At 39.7% G+C, this 25,394-nt stretch overlaps 1 long non-coding RNA gene across 1 annotated transcript; it reads right to left on the bottom strand.

The window, feature by feature from the left end:
- Positions 1-385: 385 nt before the first annotated feature.
- Positions 386-23,899, bottom strand: LOC146392584 (uncharacterized). The gene is made up of 3 exons (XR_014802172.1): positions 23,696-23,899; positions 14,615-14,684; positions 386-865 (listed from the first exon to the last, which is right to left on the bottom strand). It is a non-coding gene; the product is annotated as an uncharacterized LOC146392584 (long non-coding RNA).
- Between the last annotated feature and the right edge of the window lie 1,495 nt (positions 23,900-25,394).

Genomic DNA, 25,394 nt, shown 5'->3' with positions numbered 1-25,394 from the left:
AATTTACTGGATCACTTAGCAGTTTGTCACAATAACATGTGTACTCCTGCACACAAACAAACATCTGCTGATTTAATTTTCTTCTTTTGTGATATTGTTGTGTTTGTATACCTCTTTGATCATTCTCCAATCTTCCTGTTATGTAGTATGATTGAATCTTGTGTATTTTATTTTCTGATTTTGATTGATCCTTTCTTCCCTACACCTTCTAGAGTACATTTTTCCCCAGCTCATTCATCTCTGTTTATATTCAGTGAAAAATAAATAAATATGTATTAACATGCTGAAATAACTCGTTTCTGTCTTTATTGCTTTCAACATTTACTCTGTCATTTCCAAAAGCTTTCTGCTGATCTACATTTATTCCATTTATCAGGTGTGCACACGTGCCAATTATGCAGCGTTTTACATACTGATTTGACAGAATTTCACAGTGGAAAATCTTCCTAAAACACACAGTTTTGATGATGATACGAGACGTTACTCAGTATGTTTCTGCTTGTTAGGATGCAGTTGCTTGACTCTGGCTGTCTTCACAGTGATATGACTGGGAGCAATTGGGCTGAGCCCCGGCCTAATCTCTCCGCCTCGGCCATAATAGATCTGTGTGGTCTAAAGGCCCTCTGGGGGCACCTGGCTCCCCTCCCTGCCATCTCTGGCTGAATCGAGTGTTGAGGCCATCCCAGCGCAGAGACCAAGGGTCAGCTTCAAAGGCCTCCTGCCCCCTTCCTGCCACCTGGTGTTCCATTTCGGTCGAAGGGTGCATTTCCTTTCCAGTCCCTCCACCCTCTGTTGCCCTTCTCAGAACAGGTTAAGGACATCGAGCTGGTACAGCTCCTCCCTGTGATCTCCTTCAGCCTCCTCCCTAGCCGCCCACATGCGGAGACAGGGTGAGAGATCAGTCCCACCCAAACATCACAGAGTCACACAATCATTTGAAATATAAGTCTGCTTTTGATTTAATCGAAGCCCAACAATATATATGTCTATACATTGAGCTAATTTGGTAGTATATAGTGAAGGATCTGCTACATTTTTATGAACTTGAAGGTGTGTAAGGAACTTCAAATCTGTAATCCACAGTTTGATTGTGTAAAGTGCATCATTAAAAAGTTCTGAGTTTAGTCATAGAGAAAATAATTACTTCCACACAAAGAATTAATATTTATAGCATACCTTTTAATCATATTATAACACAATATGTGTACATTGTTCCAACAGTTTTTTCAAAGGTAAGAGCTTGTTTATAAAGGAGCATTAAATAAGTAAACTTTTTGGCGGTCACTTGAAACACATTTTATTATTAACTGAGCACCATATCATCTATGGTATGAATAACTCTCTCTCTTTCCCTGTTGGTCAAGTAACAAATGGCAGGACTATAAAACACACATTTTTATCTTCGTCAGGGCTGCTGGACAATAAGCTCCAAGAATACATATTAATCAATTGAGATTTTGAATCTTTTTATAAAGCTGGACCATTTTTTCCCTCCAATACATTAGCAGATCTCAGTATGTCCGCTACTCTTGTGAACAGGGATGAGAAGGAGAAAGAGGGAGAGGAAATAAAGGTCTGATGAGTTTGGCAAAGAGAAGATGGAGGCTGAGACAGATGGCATGAAGTCTGCAGCACTCTGGCGTGGCTCGCCTGGTGCTAAAATCCTCCTCTCTCACATTCCAACAAATCCTACCAGGAGGCTGGGGAGTCTGTCACACCACTCCAAGTATCCACACAGCTCGCTTCACCCTCCTCCCCCACCCACTGTTGCCCCCCTCGTGCAGCCGAGCCTCTGGCCACTCTGTATCACATTTCTACTATTTTATTCTCACGTACGTATAGATTCACATATTTGCATATTTGCGGTAGGTCATTTGGACCTTTACAGACCTGGTAAGATAAGCAGCTCCAGGGGTGCAGATAAGAAGAGAGGCCAAGTGCATAATGAAGAGATGCGGCCTTGCTGTCACTGCAGTATAAAAACCTTATTCTGTAAACACTGGTGCAAATCATAAGGGAAAGACTGTACCATCCATTTATATCAGAGGAGACTTAAGAAGCTTTTTGATTAGTTTCACCGCAGTCAGCATCAGCCAATGGTCTTGAAGAACAGCTGTGTTACCCAATCTCAGTCCGAACATGCTGCTCAGACCCTTATTTTAAGGCTTCCCTTGGGTCTTACAGTCCAAAATGGACAGTAGTTTGACTGATTACACATAGCACAAACTAACAACTGGATCACGGGCTCCACGTGACATCTTCATCTCCAAATACTGTACTATTGGATTTCCTTTGAATTTCTGAAGCATGCTTTCTTTCACCATCTCAAAGTGGTTCATCTAATAAGAACAGTCTAATTTATTTTACACTATGCTCGCTCCCCATGTCTCTTCCTCGCTGTCTTTCTGCCTGCCTTCTGTTTGTTCTAATGAATGACTTCTGAAATGAGGTGCTGCTGTGAGGAGGTCACAGAGGGCTTCAAAATCACATTACTGTTAATGATAATAAAAAGAACAATCTGTGTTAAACCTCTTGGATGTTTTCTTTTCTCTCTCCATATGGAGAGAATGTTTCATCTGCTACTATTTTGAACATCGTCATGTTTGGAAGTCTCTGCAATTAAAATGCGCACTAAATATTTTCATTTTCATTTTTGTTTTTTTCGGTGTTTTTATGCAAATGTTGTCTCTTTGCAGAAGAGTGTGTTCTGATAAAAAAGGTATGCAGTGGTGCGCCATCTGGATTACAAAGTACATCACCAAGCACAAAAACATAGTGCAGCATAAAAAAATATATTCTCCACTGCAGCACTTTAAGGTTTACCAACAACACCTAAATTTCAAATGCGACTGTACCGTTTTATAAACAAATGCAATAAAAGTAAAGTAAAGGTGACTTTACCTCTTTGTGTGTACGGACGTTACACTGCAGATCTAACAACCACGACTGATTTGCATCTTATCATATGTATAGTTGTAATTTGTATAATAGCAGTCAAATAATAACAATTTGAACAGATTCTGAATAAGTTTTAAGACAAAACTCACAACTTCAGGCAAATTCAAACAAGTTTCATCTTTCATGAAGGTTTTCAACACTAATGCATCATATGAGAATCTGACACCGACGTGTTTGCTGGGGTTGTTTACGTGGATGTCATCTTCACAAACAGATCACCATCACCACAGAGACAGAGTTTCTGGCTGTCCTTCCTACATGGCAGGGCAGCATGGCGTCCCTAGGCTCATTGGCACTGCAGCTGTCACCCACAGGATGGAAAAGTGGCAGGGTCGATGACTGCACGGCGTGGCTTCTGGCAGCATCCCTCCCTTCCTGGCCCGGTGAAAGGGCAAGGATAGGGAGCCCAGTCTCTCAGTGCATTGATCGAGGGCCAGCCCTCCATTAGCCACCGTTAGAGCTAAAGGTCAGCTAAGGCCAACGGATGGGTCCTGCATCCGCATCCTATGGAGTGACTCATTCTCACATCCAGGGATTGAGTCCTTGTCACTTTGGTCTGCATTACCCCCTACTTCTGGTAACCACATGAGGATGCCCATTCCTCTCAGTATAGCCCCCTCCCCGATGAGCTGATGCACCCTACTCAGTGACATTTTTTTTTTTGGTTTGGTGTCAACCACATTCTGCATTATTTTTGCTTTTACAGATATTACTATCTCCTGCCAAATTAAAACAGCCTTCCATCTCATTTTCTCCAGCAGAAATTGCTTAATAAATGAGCAGGGCCTGATTTGCACTGATGATCACAGAGCAACACAATTGCATCAAATTGCTCACCCAGAGATGGTGCACCACATCGTGCTGATCACTGAGTGGCAACTACTGCCTGGTGTGGTTTACATTAATGCCGCCAGGCTGTGAAAGGGGATAATTGTGGTGCTAAATGCTGTGAGAGGCTGACAGGATCCATTTCTTGACTTGTCAAGGGCAACAGCAAAAGAGTGGGTCATGCCGGGGTCTATCCACACAGAGGAAGATGAACTTGTTCGCACAAACATGCATGCACACATGTGGGCACATGAACACACACATAGCCAGACAAAATCAGCCGCACTCCACATAGAGATGATTGTCTCTTTCTCCTGTCAGGTTGGGCTTTTTTCCTAGCCATAGAGACCTCATCCTGCGAAATTGAGCAATTTCTGATTGAAAATAGTGCCGGTAATTAGAGCACTCACTATTTGTAACCACTTGGCAATACATTAGTATGCAAAGCTGGCAGCCAGCTTATCTTGGGGAAAACGTTTGTTTCCTTAATTGCCCTCTTAGGACAAAAGTGAACGGGGTGGGTGGGGAGGGAAGAGAGTAAAATGTTAACGTGCTGCAAGCCCAGAATAAGAATGGAGCCTGTGTGTTGAGGGGATGTGACTCCCTGAACACAGGGGTTAAACTCCACTAATAGGCTGCATACAGCACACATGGGTGCACACACACAGATACAGAGTAGTGGAGCATGCATACACTCGCATATGGGCACACACTGACACTGGCACACAGGCACATGGAGGCACAGACAACAAGACAACTATGATGAGCCCATACATTCCAGAACACACACAATTAGGCACAATTAGCTCCACAGACATACTGTATTGTGTAAAATTAGACACGTGAATACAAGTGTTCAGCACGCCAGTGAATTAAATGGGTCTGTCTTTAAATCCATTAAGATGCGAAACACAGAATGGCTTTAGTTCCCTCATTTAGTTTGATAACTCTTTCTCAAACACTCACTTCTCAGTCCGGAACACTCATCTTTATCAGGAGACCTGATATAAAATTGTGCTCATACTTGTCATCTACAAAGTGTCAAGGTTTGACTGCAATCTATGTGATATATTACAGTTAAACATATGGAATTTCTTAATAGTTAAGTCCTATAATGCCTCAGTTATTATTCGCACCGCACTTCTTTAAGGACTCTTTTACATTGGAAGCAGAGGTGAGTTTAACATGTGAAATTCTCCATTATTTTTCTTGCCATTTTAGGCACAGTAAGCTGGACCCTAATATCTATATATTTGCACACAGAAAAAAAGTTTCGTTTTTAATTAGAAAATGTGATGCAAATTAATTCTTTCTTTGCTTAGTGACTCCAGAGGCATTTTACTTTGAAGTAGTTGCTGAATTACTGTGATTTCCCCTGATTGTTGGACAAAAGTATCTATAACTTAGAGGACCAGACACATTCCGCATTTTCTACAAACACAGACCAAATAAAACTTTGTACCTCATGGAAAAACAAGGTAGAATTATTAAATAACCCTTTGCTCATAGATTAAATTGGTTTCCAGGATACATGCGAAAGCTGCATGACTGAAGGCCTACGTTTAACTAATAAATATCCAGGCGTAGATATTGATATCCAGAAAACGTGATTTTAAAAGTAATGGATCTTGTTCCTACATATAAACAGGCTAACCTCAATCATAAAACTTTATTCCTTCTGATAAACTAATGGCGCAGTCAGACCTCAGATGTGGTTTATATATGTGTATCCTGAAGACTATTAGCCCTTAACTCAGTTCAAATCTTGTAAGCTGGCGCTTGATATTTTTTGGGCCCTTTAAAAAACACATGAATGAAGTTAATGAAATATAAGAAACTGCGATGACCCGCTGTACTTTTCTCCTCTTTGAAGAGGTTATCACCACATGTTGAAACTCATCTTTCCAAGTCTAATCCGCTTACAAGCAAGCACAAAGACGCAAAATCATTTCATACTAAGCACAATCAAAGTCAGTCAGCGCGGGCTTCTAAATTGCAATAGAAAACGTACTTTTTTCAAACAGCCACATTTGAGTGATGAAAAATCAAAACCACTGCAAGCGCCAATAATGGAAAATGTTTGTTTTTTTAATAACAAATAGACTGTGGGTCGAATATCAGTAGTTTACTCCGTAATACGCTCTGCTGTAAAAAAAAAAAAAAAGAAAAAAGAAAGAAAGAAAGAAGAAAAAGAAAAAAGACGATTTTCTATAAATTAAAATACAACAAACATAGCTTTGGTTAAGTTTAGATTTAATTTACATTAACTTTTTTTTCGTCGGTTTTATCGGTCCTCAGCCAAACTAAAAAGCACAGTAATGCATAAAATTAAATATTTAAGAAGGTGGGTGTCAAAATTAGTACTCTGAAAGCACTTTTTTGTCCTCGTTTTAAAGTTTTTAATCTATTCTCCAACAGCTCGGCTTTAATGACTTTCACCAAATACCAGCAACAATATAAAAAAAAAAAACCCAACAAACTCAAATGACGGGAGTAGAGTAGTTTGCGAAAACAATCATTATTAATTTCAAAATCAACAGAAGCCTTGAAGCTACAGGTGGATGAATACTGATGAAAACGTCCCGCAGAGTGGGGGCCTATACGGGCCTTCTGATGTACTCTTATTACAAAATCCGCATTAAAACTGTTTTCCAATTAGTTTTTCTTTGGCCACTAAAATCATGAATCGTAAAGAGGCCATGGCGTTGCATATCGGCCAGTTTGACTTTTATCGGTATCCCATTAAATTTCCCTCTTTTGTCTCCGACATCTGTTGCATTTCATATTTTTAGTGAGGACACATGAAACGAAGTGGACTAAGCAAAAGTTTATGGGAGCAGAACAGATCGGAAAAAAACAAACTATGTTTCTATTCAAACGGCAAATATTACGAAAAAAATAAAAGCACGGACTCTAAAATATCATCTAAGTCACATCTGTTGGATCGCACCTGACAGACGTGAGGGACGAAACCCGCTCGCAATGATTTTGAAAATATTTGGAAGAAATCGTGGTAGGACAGCTGATATAAAGACAAATTGGTTCTGGGGGATGTTTTAATTGGGCGGCGTTAATAAACCATTCCTTAAATTGTTTGTCTTAATTGTTCAAAAACTGGAAATATGAAGAAATACGTGCAAATGTTTATTTACACCTCAAAATCACGTGCACGCGCGGCGGGTGGTCGATGAGACTGTATGGGTGGGTGTTCCACATGCTCCAATTTCATGTCACCAATAATATCAGTCAATCAAAACTAATAATTATAGATTCGATAGGTCTAATTAAAGGTATTTATCTCTGCCTGTGTTCACTGGGTTATTACTCGAATTCGGGGCTTCGTTTGACGAGTTTAAGACACCAACAGGATGTTTTCCATTCGTCTTTGTAGGCTAAACTATAATGGAGGCTCCGACTGAATTCAGTGTTTTTGCATTTTGCCAAACAAAACCTGAACCAACACAATAATGAATGCCGTGTTGCTTCAAAAGGAATCCCCCATTTAGACCATCTCCTAAGAATGTAAGGCTTCCTTAAAGTTGTGAGGGCCAAAATGGCTTTTGGAGAGCTGAATCAGTGTCCGTGTGTACACACCATGTCCAACAAAAGCAGGGGCTAATCCACCTAATTCACACAATGCACAGGGCCCTGTTTACATGGGATATACTCACACAGGGGCCCTCTGTCTCGTCTTCTCTGTAGAACAGACCGAACAAGGTATCCTACAGATGTTTTCGTCTCTCTCATGTGATGAAAGGCAATATGAAAGATCACCGACAGAATCTGCGTCAAATCCAAATCAGAGAATGTGACGCTAAGCGGAGAGCATAAATATGACTCCGTCCCCATCTTTCATCTTATTTTTTAGGCTGTCTGCATTCCTTTCATACTTTCCTAGGAACCATTCCACTTTATTTAAGCATTTATTTTGCAGTGAAGGAAAATATTACTCAACAAAATGTGTAAAGTTATCATATCAAAGAGCTAAACGTATTTATATTTGAACATGAAGGCCTTTTGTTTGTATATTTGGTCATAACTGGTCAGTGAAATAAATCATAACCACAGACAACACCTAAATGTATTCAGGCCTTTTTTCTTTCTTTCATTTTTTAGCTAAAGCAAATGAGCTGGCGCAGTTCTCCATACAGCACCTAAACACATCACACAGATGAATAAAAGCTTTAATCTGAAGAAGCTTGCACCTAGGGACTCCACTAATTACATTTGAGCGTAACAAACTTAAGTCAACATGTTATGAGTCAAAAAAGAATAAACTACAAAAAAAATATCACATTCCGTCTATTTTGTAGCAGGACGGTAAATGTACAAATAATTAAACTGTACCCTAATATTTAGCAACAACCTCAGTTTAATGTATTGTAATATTAAAATTATGATTTCAAATTCGGCCTTTAAGTTTAAAAATGTATTTTACAGGATATAACAAATAGGCCTATATAATAATAATCGCACATATGTGAATATATATTAAAGTTTAACATCTATATTTTCCTTTGCGATTTTCTTACAGGCTTACACTGAAACTACACCAGGTTTCCCACAATTATAATTTTCTATCCAATATGAATATTTCCTTTTATACTCAGTGAAATTTCCAAATGATATCTCGCCTCTATATCTATTTAACCTCATAATGTTAAAAAAAAATTCTAAACAAAATAATATTAATAATATTAATAATAATAATAAAATAGCGTTTCCGTTTTAAGGAGTCTTCGACAGACTATGCTCCCAGTCCAGACTGAAAAATGATGTTATAATAATGTTCCAGAACATAAAGGGTTAACACAATAGGCTACCTAACGAACAGGACTAACACCGAATGGCACATTGTTTTATTTTACACTATTAACTATTTATTATATAATGAAGAGATCTGGCAACCGAGACGGGTTTTTTAATTACTTTCATTAACGTCCTAGATTTCCTCTTTATTCGACTTAGAGCCATTCACGTCGTTCCCGTCTGTAGGTGTGTTTCACTGTTTCCATAACTGCATTTTTTCCAGAAGGGGTAGGTAATTACTTTGGCACAGCCAGGTAAATTCCGGCGCTAAATTGAAATATTCTGCTTTAATCCTCACTAAATCCCCATTCTCAGGACACGGTGATGTGAGCAGCAGAGGAGTCATGTGGTGCTCCGGTAGCTTCTTCAGGTGAGCGTCTCGTCGCAGGGGGGCGGAGGATCTTCTCTCGACGCCATAAGCATAAAACAAGATTACTAGATCTTTATCGTCGTTTCAGCGTTTCTACCCCCCCTCGCAGAACTGCTACTTCACAGTCTCAGGTCCAGACGGGGGAATGTTGCATAATGTGCAGGAAATGAATTATAAGTTGTTTGGGAGAGAGGTATTTTAAACTTAAATTAATAAGTCATAAATAAACTTCCCTGCGTGTTTTCCAGGGTGTTTATAAGCAGGTGAGCTTGTTCATGTAAATTAATCTGGAGATGCATTACAAAAACAGCGCTTGATAGCTTTGCTTTTCTTGCCATTTGAAGCAGGAGAAGCTCTTCACGATCACTAGACATTAAAAATAACATTTTTGTCGTCTTATAAACAAAACGGGGGGAAAAAACATCTACGACTGAGCCAGACTATATTCCAGGTTTTTAGGTATAGTGTCTCTCGCAGGAGTAAATACTGGCAGAAGTTTGTACCTTCTGCTTGTCATGGTGCTGCCTGAATTTACCTTCCCCATATCTTTAATTTGTAGTCACCAGGAATAAAAGGCTGAATCTCTGCTCTGGCAGCTCCCACGTCAGTCTTTGCAGGAGTGGGTGACAGAGAACAGCAGAGGCAGATAGCATGCTAAAATCACATCACTAGAGACCCCACATCAAAGTAGACCAAACCTCATATTGAGTGAACTTTTAAGCCAGAAAGACTGTGTGACATCAGAGCACCTAAAATGTGACTGTCATGTTTTTCAAACTTCGCTCAAAGACTTGAGAAGTATTCAATGGCAAGCGCCGTTCAAACGCTCACACTAAGATTAGCAGTCTTTGTCTTACAGGAACCTCAAAGACCAATTAGATTGAGAGATGTGTGTGACGAATTTGTCAAAAATAAGATGATAGATACCACTTTGGCAGTGAGCAAACATGGCTGGGGATTTCAGTCAAGCTCAGTCATTGACAAGACACTGTCAGACGGTGTGTCAACTTCAGGAGACCTGCCAGTTGAGAAAGATACAGCTTGGGATTGAGACTGATCAATTCCCAAACTGCCAACAAGACATGGCTATGATAGCTGCACTTTATTTTGTGAAGTAAAAAAGTAAGGATTGCTTGGATATATTGTCAAGTTTTTATGCATCTTAAGCCTTCACCATCCCAAGATACAGAAGACAGAAAAAAAGCCTAGTGCATAATATTTATCTGCAGTTTCAAAACTTTAACACCAGAGTTTTAACCTTTCCGTATTTCTTTTTGGACACACGGAAGTGGCATATAGTGTACGTGGTTTTGTTGTTTAATGTACACCAATTCAACACGTCTGGCAGCTGAGCTTGTCTTTGGCCACTATTTCTGAAGTGAAATCCAATACTCAAAGCATTTTCCTCTTCAAAGTAGTCTCCTGTTGTGCTTTGTGACCACAATAGTGTCAATCTCATACTTTCAAAGCCTCATCTTTGTGTCAGCTTTGAGTAGCTGTCTATACATGCCTCCGAATAGACTTGAGGCTTTGATGGCTGGTTTGAAAACAGTTTGCAACAAATTCTAAATTGGAAAAAATAAATAAATCATTGATTTGGTTGTGCATTTAATTTGATCCATAAGCACAAACTATATTTCTACCTCAACTTTGTAATAAATGTTAGTAAGCTTAGAAATAGCCAGCCGCAGAAAGAAACATCCCAGTCAGCTGTAAATTGCAATCCAGCACTAGAACTCCAGCAGTAGTATGTGGTGATGATTAAAAAAATCTATCAGCATAAGACAGGAAGAGAAAAATCAGTATCAAAATGGACATTACCCCTTTTAGACCATTGTGTTTATAATTAATGTACCAATTTGTCTGACTTACTGCTAAAATTGATTAGTCTAGTAATAGAAAAAAACATAAAATTTTAATCAAATGTTTATTTGAAAAATGTGCAACATTTTCTCATACCCCTGCATTGCGTCTTTATGGTGTGTTCATAGTTGTAAAACTAAATACCTTTTGGTTTTTGACTATTAGACATAGAAAGCAAATTGAAGGTGTCACCGCGGCTTATACATACTTTTTACTGTTTTCAGTCATCAGAACCATAATCAGAATACTTTATTAATCCAAGAGGAAATTATGTGAGAATTTCCATTCATTTTATCACATAAGATGAATGTTAGTCAATAGTTCCTAGCGTTACATTTGTACGAGCACAAATTATCTTGTTTTTACTGGTTTAGTAGTTAACAATGTAAGGTTGGTGGGCATGAAAACTTAATCCAAACAATTGCCGTTTGAAAGGCTGCATTTAAAGGCATGCTAAGTGATTGGGATGATCAAATGACAATCAGAAGAAAAGAGAGGCAATCTCAATAAACTTTGTCATTCATCCATTCAAGGTTCAATCATATCACAGGCGTTTTGCATAACTATGAGACACTGGTTCTAATCCTCAAAGGGTTTTGGGGCTACTTGGCTTTGCACTGTAGTCATTCAAGGTCGCAACCCGGTAGGAAATATGGGCTGCCATAGCAACACAAAGATGGCCTCTAAAGGCTTAGCATAATTCTTCCCTAATAGAAAAATAACAGCGGCAAATCCCATCCTTAGTGAACTACCTCATTTGACAGAGGCAGACTCCCACCTGTGAAGCACATAGTCACCACACCAATGCTCTAAGACTACGATAAGATGAAAAAAAGCCCATCTCTGGATGGGGATGGGCGCCCTAAGCTCAAGCTAAATTCTTTCTCTTCTCTGAAGCTGAAAACGGCCCACAGTGTGTCTTTGGCTAGCTTTAGGTTTTTCAAGCTGGACAATACAAGCTGCCAAATGAATCGTGCTCTCTATATAGTAGCCTACATAACTTTGAAGTGCTTAAGCCAGACTCTGAGAAAAACTTCTGGCATCAGAAGATGGCTTATATGTGCTCAAATCTGTGAACTGTTCTTTACCTTTGCTCTTGAAAATATTTAAACTCAGTCAGACCTGTTGAATGAGTGATCACGTCTATGATAAATCAGACCAGTTTTACTCTTCACAAGGTGTTCTAGTGGGAGTTTTATGACACTGGGACATTTTAAACCTTCCTAGTAACTGTCCTCATGCCTCTGATTGTGATCACAAAATATGTGATCCCCCTCCTTTGTCCCCCCCCCCCTCCGGTTTGTTGCCAGGTACTACGAGATGGATTCTTGTCACTGTGTGAGTTGCATCAGGATGATGAGCACTGGGGAGAGAATAAATTATCGCCACACTTTAGAGTGGGAGGCATGTAAGTATCAGCAGCTACAACAGAGCATTACTCTCTGCTTATGGAATCGCTAATGAGGTGAGGTATCCAGCAATGTTGCAGCCATTGAGATTGAGCTAAAATCAAAGGCTTTATGAAATCATTACTGTCAAAGCTAGCTATGAAAATCAAATGATTGCCCAACATGGTTTGCTGTAAGAAGTATATGGTGCTGTTTTGTCGTATGCAAAAGGGAGAGGGAGAGATATGGAGAATTATAGCGGGAGATGTGATGCTATCTCTACTGTGTGTCTGAGTCAGCCATTTTTAGTTCAACTGGATTTCTGCTTGTTCGCTATGTGCAACAGCTAGAGGTTCATTGTCTGGCTCATGCATTGCATCTTCTCGGTCAGTGTACTTCTATAGATGCTTGCCTTATTCAGCTGGGTTTAAAAGAGTTTTTTTCCCCCAGCCCATCTGGATGAGTCTTGCTACCTCACACTGGACTATGTAATCACATCATTGTCAGTGATGTTTCTGTTCATGGCATTAAATAGTGTGCAGCCAAGATGACAGAGCAGAAAAGAGAGGAAGATTATCATTTTATCAAAATATCCTTACAGCTGAGCAAAAAGCTACATGGTTTGGGCCTTACTAGGACACCAATATTGAAATAATTAAATCATAAATGATTCTCCAGCCTAATATCTTAATTTCACTGAGGTAGATTTGCTCTATCTTAACATCTGGTACTTGTGGTTCCAACAGTCACGAGGGTACTCTAAAGGGACTTTTTATCATGCAAATTAGAGTTCAACAGCTTTCTTGTCTTATCAATTCATCTTTTTGCTGTCAGGCAAATATGCAAAATTCATGTATTAATATTCTATTTCTCCCATTATTTTAAGGCATTCACTGTGACACAGTATTGTATTTAAAACAATATACTTTTCTTTGCTGTTTTTATCTTTATTTAAACTCCTTTGGCTTGCCTAGATTATGGAGCGATTGATAGTGGTGTCTTCACATTAAATGGACAGTGACATTCGTAATGGCCATTTGCTGGACGGAATTTTATTCCTGTGCCTCAAGTGCTTGGATGGATAGCAGAATAGAGTAATTAAATCAACGCTCCACGAATGTCCAACGAGAGCCCAGATTCTTCTCCCTGAAGGGGAATCCCACTGAATACAGGCCTGTAAGCCTCCTGTTTCAGAGCCTTACACTGAGCACCGTTCTACATCAAAGCTTTCTCAGCACCATGTCTCAAAGATTCACATCTCCAGGAAAGAATGGCTTCTGCTGAGATATGGACACCTCTGGTCTCATTTAATGTGCAAGGTCCCCTCCCCCTCTCCAGGCCTGAATCCGAGGATAGAGTGGCTATCTGACGAGATCACACAGAGAGGTGCGGGAACTTAAAGGCAAAGAGTTACTGAGCATCCTACCAGGACTCTCAAAAGGGTTCTATTAAAGCATGTTCAATATGCCGGTCAGGGCTTTCAAAGTGCTGCACACCCTCTAGCCCCGGCAAACTCAAAGGGCATCAGTGCACATTCAGTAAGAGGAATCTGGCCCCCATTAATTTAATGAGTCCAGGGTATTAGTATGCCATAGCCAGCTATGAAGTCTCCTTTTTTCATCTCTAGTGGAGTTTTAAGGAAAGATCCACCAACTTGGGAGTGACAAAGAAGAGCAGGGAACAAGGTGCAATCATCTAATCTGAGATAAATTTTTATCTGTCAGTCCTCAGAGGGCAATTTCCAGTGGTTAAGATGTCTTTGTGCAAGCTGGAAATCCACATAAAGAATGCAGAGTGGCACTTTTACTGTCACCAGGAGAACTTCGCTATCTCTTTGTCATGATTACATCCTCGGAAACCAGACACGAAACTTGTAAAAAATAATGGGCAGGAATTGGCACTTGGAGACGTATTTGCATAACATATTTGGAAACATGCTGTGGTCATTACAGCAGCGCGAGCACTTTTTTTTCTTTTTTACTACTCTTGTCTACTGTCACTTCACGGTTAATTAGCTCAGTAAGCACCGATGGCGCTTACTAAAGTTGTAACACCTGACTTAAAGGAGAACACACATCCCAGAAACTATACAACATCTGACATGTAACTGACAGTCACCTGTAAGAGATTACAGAGACAGTGGAGTTTGCCAGGGCCTGTCAACCAGGAAGTAGCAGCTGCTGGAGCTAATTAAAGGCATAGTAACATGGTAACACATCCCAGCTAAGGGACACATCAAACACTCCTCTTCATGCAAGTGTGGAGTCTCATCTCTGGGATGTTGAGGCCTTCTGTGACCTGTGCTGGGAACCTGCTGGGCCCAAGGCTTGACCTGAGAGCTGCGGGGTGAACCAGAGTGGGTCAGGATCACTGTGGGGTGCACCTGGACCAGACTTACCTGTGTCTGTGTATCTGCATACCAAAACGTGGCCATGTGGCTGTGTTGGCGTGAGTACATGGACTCTGACCTGAACAACAAAGAAAAGGAGAGAGCTGGGGTGAGAGGTCACAGAGGCAGAGGAGGATTAGGAAAAACACACATAAGACACACTGACTACATATGATCAGACAGTCACATATGACTAAAAAGAGGTAGGACCAGACACCCTCAGATGTGGTGATGAAATCCAAACCTATTGTAAACAAGTCCTTTTACAATGGATTGTGCTAAATTATGCATAAATACTGTATAAACATCGATTTAAAGTCAATATCGCTGTGTACATTTAGTTATGTTCAGATTTAAAAGAAAATGCATTTGCCCTGTAGCAAATTGGGAAGCCGTTTCAGATTTCTGTCTTTCAAAATAACACTGAGCTCAGTCATAATGAGCACTCGCGCTGAACAATAGTACCTGAAGCCCACTGAGGAAAGGTTGTTCCAGCCAATATTTATAGACATTTGATAAAAGAAAAAAGATAAAAGAACACATAGTTGACGCTCTGTCCGATCCGTCTGTTCTTTTCTCTCTGAATCTGTACGTCAGTTGTAGAGCCTGTGTGTAACTAACCAGAGAAATCGATCCAAACAAATCTCTCATGAAACTTTTTCTCAGATGCAGTTACACTGATAACATGCTTAATATAACTGTGGAAATATTTGCCTATTACTTAGTGTGCAACTTAATTAATTCCGAGTTCAATCTGAATGTTTATGCATAAATAAGAAATGCATTTAGATTTTCATCAATTTCTGAACCAAATGTTTTCCTGTTTGCTTACATCAAAGTCACCCTGACAATACGTTACTGCATGACAGGTCTGATGAACAAATCACATAGGTTATAGCTCCTGGTGATTCAATATTGACTCTAAAAGGAGCATAACAGAAGGATGTAGACGTCACTTGTGCGGAGTGATTTGGCCCTGTTGGGTGAAAGGCTGTGAATGCTGTGATATAGCTCTCAAGCCGGTCTTGCTGCCACATGTAGTAAGACATCTGCAGTACGTCACCATGGCACTTCTCTCTGGGGAGCCATGCTGCAGCACATGGGCCACCTGAAGCAGGTCTATGTCTCCACCTGCCACATAGAGCGCTGACATGTGCTCATGCAGGGATGCATGTTGGTGGACCTGTCTACAGGCATGTAACTGTCAGCGCAGACAGACACCAATTTGCCACCATCTTGGGAAGGCGAACATGGCACGTGTGATGCATGCAGAAAGCAAGTTCAAGAGAGGACTGTAAAATAGAGATTTTCTGACATTTTATTTATTTATTTATTTATTTTTACTAATACTCCACAACAGCAGTGGAAAAACTCAGTCTAGCCTGTGCTGGGTATTTTCTGTGCCTGCCAAGTAGCAGACCTAAACAAAATGAGAAAGCCCTTGACTCAATTTTGGCGGCCTAATATTATTCTGCCACCCTGGGAAGCCAGGGTTCTCTTGTTGTGTAAAATAGAGGGAAGGCAACTTTCCCCCTCACATCTTTGTGGCTTCATGCTCGGAGTTACTGGCTGTGAGGGCCTGAGTGCTGTGTGCTTTCAGCAGTTGTCGTGTGGTCTCAATCTCTTTACACTTTTCTCTGCCAGTCTCCTCTCTACCAGGCCTCCCCAAACTGTGTAATCAGCAGATGTCTTTACAGAACAGCCGTTTGCCACGTGCACACCGTGCATTCTTTTCCAGTTTCATTTTGGAAATATATAATTTCTTTAGATTATTATTATTCTTTCAAGCCCAGGAGCCATGTTGATTTGGTTCTTAATGTGGCCAGAGGCTGCAAATACCGCATCACTCAGCAGTTCAGATTCAAATGCTTCAATGATATATCTTAAGTCTACTTACGTTAATCCATTCTATTATACTGCAGACCTGCTGAGTTAAACAAACCTGCACAGAGTAATTCATCAGAACCCTTTGGCCTTCATCAAGACAAAGTCAAACTACTTTACACCAGAAAAGAGACCAAGAACTCTATTCTCACGCTAACATTTCAGGGACAAAATTCCCAAATGATCTTTAGAAAAAAAATGCATCATAAACAGCGAACTCTGTCATATTTTTTAGAATAAACACCAGAAGGTATATATTTTTGAAAATGACTAATACACGCTTCACGTATCTTATATTAGTCTTCGGAGCCTCGTTGCATCACACTGCCTCAAAACTATGAAAGACACTTGCAACAATCTTAAGTTTTATAATGAAGAAATGTGTGGCATTGCCCTGAAATATATAAATGCGTATATTAAATTGACAGTTCTAAGACGATATTGACTGGAATACCCGGTTGTAATGCTTCCTTTCACTGACATGAAATAGACATCATGATCGCAGACAAACATGTTATGAAATATAAGTTGCAATATCATTACAGTAATTACGTCAATAACTCAACTTGCGTATTTCCATGCCATATTACTATACTTCAGCCATGCATTTCAAATGGAAACATTTTGTGGCATGTGGCTGCTTTTACACGTCTCACCCAGAAGGATTAAGTTAAATTTAGCTCTGTATAACATTAAATGCTGTTTAAGTGTTACTAGTAATAATGAGCTGATAGGATAGTAGGTATAGCAATGCAAGCAAGCAAAATGTACACATGTATTCCTACTTTTTCTGCTATTACTATTAGTACTTTCACTTGAAAAATAAGTAAAGCCCATATGAAAGTCAAGAACTGTTGATAAAACTAACTTTTTATGGATTAAAGCCAGCAGACGTCCACCCATTATGGGCATGTGGCAACAAGCATTTTCAGAGCACCACTTGGGCACCATCAGGGCACCACCATGCCAGTGTTTCTCGTCTGTCACCAACTTCAATATTGCTGCAGAAGGTGGCAGACTCGTGAAGGGCTGGGTATCCGTGAATTGAGCTGTCAAAATTAGCAAAAGGCAAAGTGGGTCACGCACTGAGGCAACAACTAAGACCCTAGGGGGATGCCATAATATCCCTCGCTAAAAAGTGATTCATTACTGTAAGTTATCACATCAACAAAATATTTTCAAATGTTTCCTCATTACCATCTAAAATAACCCAACAGTTACAGGGGCTAATTATTTCACTTAATTGTGTCATATTAAGTCACATAATAGTGTTGATACTTCTGTCACTTACTCCTTAATGCCTAACCTGACCTTCGATAGCGATTGTGTTAATGATAACTCCACGAATTCACTTTTTTCTATTAATTGCCGATTTTGCTTGTATAATGACATGAAGATAGGGAGGTGTATGAGTGTTGTGTGTGTGGGAGTGTGTGTCTCATAAGTGGTAATGTTAGACTTGTGCACTTGGCAAGCATTTTTTTTGCTCCATTTGGTGACAGATTGGGTTTAAATAACATTATATCTTCACAGTTGTGACTCACAAGCCTGAGTGTTACAAAGTCAGGGTGAGGTTTAGCACTTCAGATGAGGATGAAGGAGGATCGGGTCGCCTCACTTCGTCTTTTAGTTTGTCACTTTATGCTGGGCCTAATCTGGGACTTTATGAATAACCTTTTACTGTTTTACTGACACAATCAATCCACTTTTCCCCCAACTAAACCCATGGTTTTTCCTTCATAGCTAGCATTCCCAGTGGTAAAATGGGCAGAAACACGTACTAAGAAGGACTGAAACTGTTTGTAAACCTCTGCTTGAGACATTTTACTAAAATGTTCTAAATTCGTTCAACAGATAAATGTAATCAACTGGCCTATATTTCATTGGAAAAAAAACATTTGGAAAAGTTGTGACATAAATTCAATAACACCAGTGTCCAGTAGTTTAAAGAAAAAGATGCAACTTTACATTGATTATGACACGTTGCATGGCGGGGTGCTAAGCATTGCTGAATACTTCCTAGTCAACACAGCACTACATTTTTGGACATGACTTTGAATATTTAAGCAGAGGTCATAGCAGGGTGCATCTCCTCTCGCCTCTCTGAGCCTCAGGTAGAAGGGCATGAAGAGGGGTCTTAATATTGATGCTCCGGGCCCAGAGTGCTTCACAAACGTTAATGTTGCATTGACTCTCTGAACCAGTATACATTACTGTCGGCCCTGACCCCCTCATCAGCCATGTTTGTTTTTGGTGGTGTTATGATATCAAAGACTAACTGCTTTACAGCACCTCCTGGTGCTCCCCGGGAGGAAACTTCTCCTTTTGGAATGAAGAATTCACTCTACAGATTTAAAGGTAGTAACATCGCCTGTTTCGCCATGTGTGAATTTGATATTATTTTGGTCTTTCATAATTTAACAAAATGTTGTAAACTTGTAGTGACTTTATTGAAGGGAGTCGGTATCCATGTTATTATGAAGACTTTAAGCCAACACGTGTGGATTTGGGCTGATGGATTCTTTTTTGTGCTGTTTGTTCAAAGATCGACTTCACACGCTCCACAGGTAACTTTCTGTTTTAACTTTTTTAACTTTCTTTTAAAGTGAATCCTGGCTGTGTGGCAGATGAAGCATAAACTGTGATGTCTTTTTCAAGAAGTGAGTGTGGTTTATTTGTTGTCTCTGAAAGATACACAGGAGTGTGGCCTCATGCTTTAGAGCTTTGCATACGTGCTGCTTTGGCCCGCTTGTTCTGTCCTGAGCCGCCTGTCCCTCAAATCCAAGGCTTATTATGAGGTAGAGCACAGAGGAGGGATAAGGGCTGTCCCTGCTGCTACTAGGGAGTGCATGCCAGCAGTGCATAGAAACTAATAAAGATGCACACTGGCAGAACCCATTGACCAAGCAATGAGATGTCACCATAAACAAGCGGCAGGACGTTGGCAGTTAAACGGCTGGTTTCATAACACTACATGAATTTTAATTTTTAATTAAAAGACATGCCTGTTATTTAAGATCTCAGAATATACATAATACTAATATGATTAATATCAGTTTGTTTGAAAGTGTTATTTTGCAATTTTTCCATTCACTTTTGACTAGACGTGGCTATTGCTGTTTTTAAAAACTAGCTATATGTTAGTAAATCTCCTCAGTTCAAACTTGCACATCAGAGTCCTTAAAATGGGCATCAGCTCTGGCAGTAACATCTGCACAGGACACATGTGCAACTCATGTATGTCATTTTTGCAAATACAAAATAACATCCTTGAATCAAAAGTGATGTCTGGCAGTGCTCAGACGACTCTTCAGATTTATCATGTAGTCATGAAACTTGTAACACCATAACACATTTGTTATAGAGCCTTAGAAGGTGCAGAAAACTCAAGGCCCAACTCCCAATTCCCTGATCTCCAATTAAAAATGTTGATTATGTTTCTGATTATTAGTCTTAAATGATTTATTAACAGTTAATTATGTATTTGCCTTAACAAAACATGCACGCCACAATATATCAGATTCCCTAAATTATATCTTTGGAAAAGAAAAAGTCTAGAGAGCAGGAATAGCACTTGTGGGCCTAAAATACGAGTGCTTTAATTTGATTGTGTTAAATTGAAGCTTCTTTGAAGAACACCCACAACTCTCTTTAGCTATTTATTTCTCATCAGTGGTTTGACTCTGACATGTCTCTTTTGTACACCTGAATTATGGTAGGGCTAATTTAAAGTACATAATGCATTTAAAGAAATATTTGACCACAACCTTCAGGCGAATCAATTTAACCTGAAGAAATGAAAATGAGGCTGATGTGGCATGAGCAGGCCACCTACCTGAATGCATTCTCTTCAGCGATAATGATGGGGTGTTTACTTTATTTTTGGTCACATTGTCGTTATTATTGTGATTATCATTTTTGTTTCACATGATACACAGCATACTCATATCACAAGATAATAAAGAAATACAAATAAAGATGCTCTATTTAGAAAACCTATTAGCGGTACACTCTAACTGTTGATTAATCTAATTCCAAGACTGTGTTTTCTGTTGACGGAAATGTTCCTTTTGCTAAAGGAACAGTGATTTGAATTTTTCTGTCCCCGTGAAATGTTCAAATTCCTGGCATTTCACTAGTGCCGAAAAACACTAAAATAATAACAATAAAAAGAAGAACTTCAAAAATTTGCACATTATACAGCATTGGTAAAATGTTGTTGAATGTTAATATTCAGTCGCTGATTTTCGCTGAGTGAAATTAAATTTGTACAAATAAATTTTATTTGAAATTACTGTTGCGATTTAAAGTTAAGGGTGGAGAGTATGCCTTTAAAAAAAAAAAAAGTTTAATAAAAAAATGAAATAAATCAAAATAATAATGCGCAAAAATGTATTCACAGAGACATTAAGAACAAAAACACATCAAGAACTATTTTAAGGTTAATCGAAAAAAAGTATTTTCGGTGTTTTGTTCTGATTTAAAAAAAAAAAAGTGTAAAATCGACATAAAGCATAAGAAGGCAATGCACATTTTTGAAAAGGTAATTAAAACAAAAAATAACTTTTTTTCATTACATATATAAGAGCTTTGTTTTGTCCTTTCATACACATCCGAATACTCTCTGTAAAAAGAAAAAGCTTTAACAAACACTATGAGTTTCATTGTAATTTCAGCAGATGGAGATATCAAAGTTTGCAAGAATTAATAAAAAAGTTTTCCTGCTAATGTCAGACAGAGAACAATCAGAAAGTAATTATGCATACATTTTGTTAGTTTAGCTGCTTGTTGAAAAAGCCATCTGTTTCTAAGATTCTTTGTAATTCTTTTCCATTGTTTTTTACATCTGCAAAACTTATTGTGCAGCATCAAAAGACAATGAAATTCATTAACTCTCCGTGTCTAATTGGCAAGATTCTCTTATTTCAAGTCTTTTTATTTCTTCAAGGGACATTGTCTTGAATGGGAGGCTCTCATCTCAATCAAATAATATGCAATGATAAACAAGAACTAGAGTTTTTGATCAAAAAGTGCAACTCAAATCAGATGCTTCTGCTGGACTGAAATGTGAAACTTCTCCCAGTTTGTAAAAGGAAAGACGCCATCTGTTTTTTTATGATTGTCTGTAAAGAGGACATTAAACTGTCAGTGGTGTTCCTTGTATTTTTGCAGACAGTGACATACTCCCACAAATCATCAGTTCTTTACCAATCTTACTACATTGTATTTAAACCAGTAGGTCAATTGTAGTTAAAGTACAGACAATAACTATTTGCTTTTCATAGCAGTTCTTTTATTTAGGTTAGTGTAATGGCATTGTAAAATCAATTAATTTAGATAACCCCTGATTAATTTGATAGATTACCATGATTTTAACAGATAAAATTCCCAGTTTAATTTTTCATTATAGTTTCAAAGACTTTGTTCTTTCTTTCTTTTTTCTGTTTGTCTGTCTAAGAAACATTGAAAATGATGGCAAAAACTGTAAAACCCAATTTTTCTCCTCCACATTCTAAACTTGAAAAACCGTGATCAGTGTGAAACCATAGTTGTGGAAAAACTTAGCAGTCTTATCCTTTAGATTTCAAGAAAACTATCTCTCCCATGATTCCTCAAAGTTATAAATGCATAGGGAGAAAAAAAGGGGGGAAAAACTGAAGGCTTTCATTGTGTCATACAATGAAGGCTTTCAACTGTTTATGCGCTCACTCAATCCAATATTCAAGTTTGTTAAAAAAGAATAGTTATTTTGTTTACTAAATTTTTGTCGACGTGTTATTAATTGTAAGTAATCCAACGCCAAGCAAACTAAATTGCACGTGTGTTGAGTCAGTGTGAAGCTGTGGTGTAATGAAACCTTTGGCAGAGTGATTGGCTTGTGCAATGCAAAGCATACTGTATATTTGAAATAAAAGGTATTACAGCGATATCTAGCTTATAAAACAAACTTGACAAATGTAGCATTTTACACTCGTAATGTCGCTATTTGCAGAAGTCAACCATCTAGTCGCTGCTTTCATGTAGAAGCATAAGCATCAGCTCCATCTTCTTCCTCCCCAGTTAGCTTAGCAGCAGCGGCCATTTTGTCTGATTTTGCATTGGTCTAAATGTGTATTGAAGGTCACGAGAAATTTCTGGCAATTTCTGCTCAGGAGATGGTAACACCAGCTTCTTGAAAAAATTTTACAGAACAGGTTCTCTTACTTTGAGCCATCAACCAAGATGGCGAGCAGAAAATGCGAATTATATCAGGCATGCGCTGAGCATGTTCCAAGAAATAATGCTTTCACTTCCTGTTCACTGTTCATTATTAACCACATGGCTGTCAAATGTACATGCATACAAGACATTCATGTGCAGGCACATCAAATACTAGTGTGCGCGCACACCCACACCAACACACACACACACGCATAAAATAAGATGAGCTGATCCCATTCTTAGAGACTGCGTCAACCACCCGCTGATTCCACTGCCACACCATGTAGACAACCAACCACAGGATGTATACACCCAGCTGTCCAGAGGTCACCTTGGCTTGTTTACTTGACTGGAGTGGATGCACAGTGGCAGAGTGGACCACCGCTATCCACAACAGCTCATCTAACAACATGTGTTCATGCTCTCACCTCTTTTAGGAACCTGTGTCATCTTCGGGGTAAGTAGCACAATCTGTACTTTACCCAAGTCCGCTGCACCAAGGAGTAAAAACTGTGATGGACAGACCTACTTTACGACTGCTCTTTCTTTATGTGTTCAACTCTTTGAAAGTCTGTCATTTACACTCACGTCATCAATTAGTTATTATTCTACCAATTACTATCTTCCTATTTAACTTTGACAGAATTTTTTATTTGAAATTAATACATTTTTAATCTAGTTTTTCAAAGTAGCAGTGGGCTACTGGGAGATTACTGTAAAACACTTTCCTCTAACACTTTTCTGAGCCTGAAGTAGTAGTGATCATACTGTATATCATTGCGATGGAAAATTACACTGCACCATTATGACACAGGAGCAGCAGCCATGCAATTGCACAAAGATCAATAAATGCATTTTTACAACAACAACAAAAAAAATCATGGTTAAGTGTAATCTGTCTGTGCGTTTCAGCGTTGGCCCATTGTCACTTCACAGGCCAAATTACCAAATCTTAGTGCTATGATACATTTGTAAATAGTACGTACTAAATACACAAACACTCACCTCTGCACTGCTTAAACACCCCACTTTGGAAACACTGGAGCTCCAAAATCTCTATGTTATTGGCACAGAGGGGTAAAACGACTGTGCGGGAGTGAGGCCCGGAGACTGGGCTTTCTGTGTTTCCAGAGAGCTGCCCTGACCACCCTGGTAAATATAGGAGAGCAAATCCTTTTCAGGTTGAGAGTATGACACAGGACTGCCACATAAATCAGTGTAGGCCCAGCCCGGCACAGGCTGGGAACGCCATGGGAGTGGTAGGCGTCTCTACGGTGAGGTTTTTGGGGAAGGATTATGGATTGAGACGTACAGCTGGGAGGCTAAAGTTACACTTTTCATTACCACTTCGAGGGGGTCTTGGCTGCCTGGAAGCCAGTCAGATTTGTGAAGACCTCTTTCTCCCCCTGGAATGGTTGTAATTCTGCAGGCACATTCTTCACCTGAGGATAATTGTTTTTGATATGGCAAGAACAATTTGGCCAAATGCGATGGGAAGTGCTGTTTTTCTTTTCTTTTCTTTTCTTTTTTTTTTTTGCAGTTGAAGAAATAAAAAAAGAAAAAGGAGAGGGTATTGTGAAATGTCCTCATTCACCAAAAGACCAGAGTAAAGAGAGAGCAGTATGCCCCCTTCTGGCTCTTTTCTTCTCTCCCTCTTTTCTTCTTCTTTTTTCCCTGGCGTCTGGAGATGTGAAGAAATGTCTTTTGATCAGCTCTGACAGAGCCTGGGCCATGTGAAGAGGGTGGCTAGCAGGACTCTGCCAATCCATGCAAGGCAAAAATGTTCCTAATAAGAGAGTAATAAGCTAACGAGTGCTGGGTGTCTGTCTGATCCACATTCTGGTTACCGTTTGTGCCAGCACACCCAGTGGCTTCTGACGTGTACCCGACTCTCATCAGTCTTTGGACTATTTGCCAGGTCACTGCGTTTCACCTGCCCAGTCCCATATGCTCTCAGCAATGTTGCAATAGTCTGAAATTTAGGGACCTTGTGGGCACAACTAAATTGAAATTGGGAGCATTCTATTTCAAATTTTTACACACAGCGTTTGGAATTGACAACATGTGTTACATTTGCTGTGCTGGAAATATACAGGGGCAGAAAAATAAAGTACGGGGTTGATTCTGTGCAAAGAAAATTTGTCTCACCTTGCCCACACAACATCAACTTAGGCTATTTCCACAACTGACTGCTTCCATTGTATTTGTGGGTTTGAAGTGGTCACATATCAAAGGGCTCTGTCTCTGCAGGGTGGATTCTCTGGTACTCTGTACAGCACAACAAGGAGATAGTTACCTCTCACAGCTTCTCACTGCAGCCCAAATAAACACATCACCTCCACTGCAGGGGGAGGAGGACAACAGCACAGCTGCCAACTCTCCCTCTCTCTTTATCCTACCCTAGCAGCAGCACCAGCCAAGTCCACAGTGCTGCGGGGCATCTCAGGCATGAACAGGTGCACTGTTGGTGGACTTGGGCCTCTCTTAGGCCTGTCTCTGGGCTGGTGCTAAGTGCTGGATGTGTGAGGACTGGTGAGGACAGGCTGGCCAGACTTTAATGGTGTGGTGGTGAGTCCTGGGCTCAGCGCTGGTAATTATGGTGGGGAGAAGGTGATTAAGGAGCGTTGAGCAGCCCAGCGAGGGGGACGGGCCCACGCCCAGCAGGGAGGGGAGTTCTGCCACAGGAGGGACCAATCAAGTGTGA

This window comes from Perissodus microlepis, chromosome 2 (assembly GCF_051167445.1).
Source record: "Perissodus microlepis isolate ML-2025 ecotype Zambia chromosome 2, ASM5116744v1, whole genome shotgun sequence".
NCBI classification, from domain to species: domain Eukaryota; kingdom Metazoa; phylum Chordata; class Actinopteri; order Cichliformes; family Cichlidae; genus Perissodus; species Perissodus microlepis.
The sequence above is the reverse complement of the archived record's forward strand: the minus strand, read 5'-3'. Positions and strand labels throughout refer to the sequence as shown.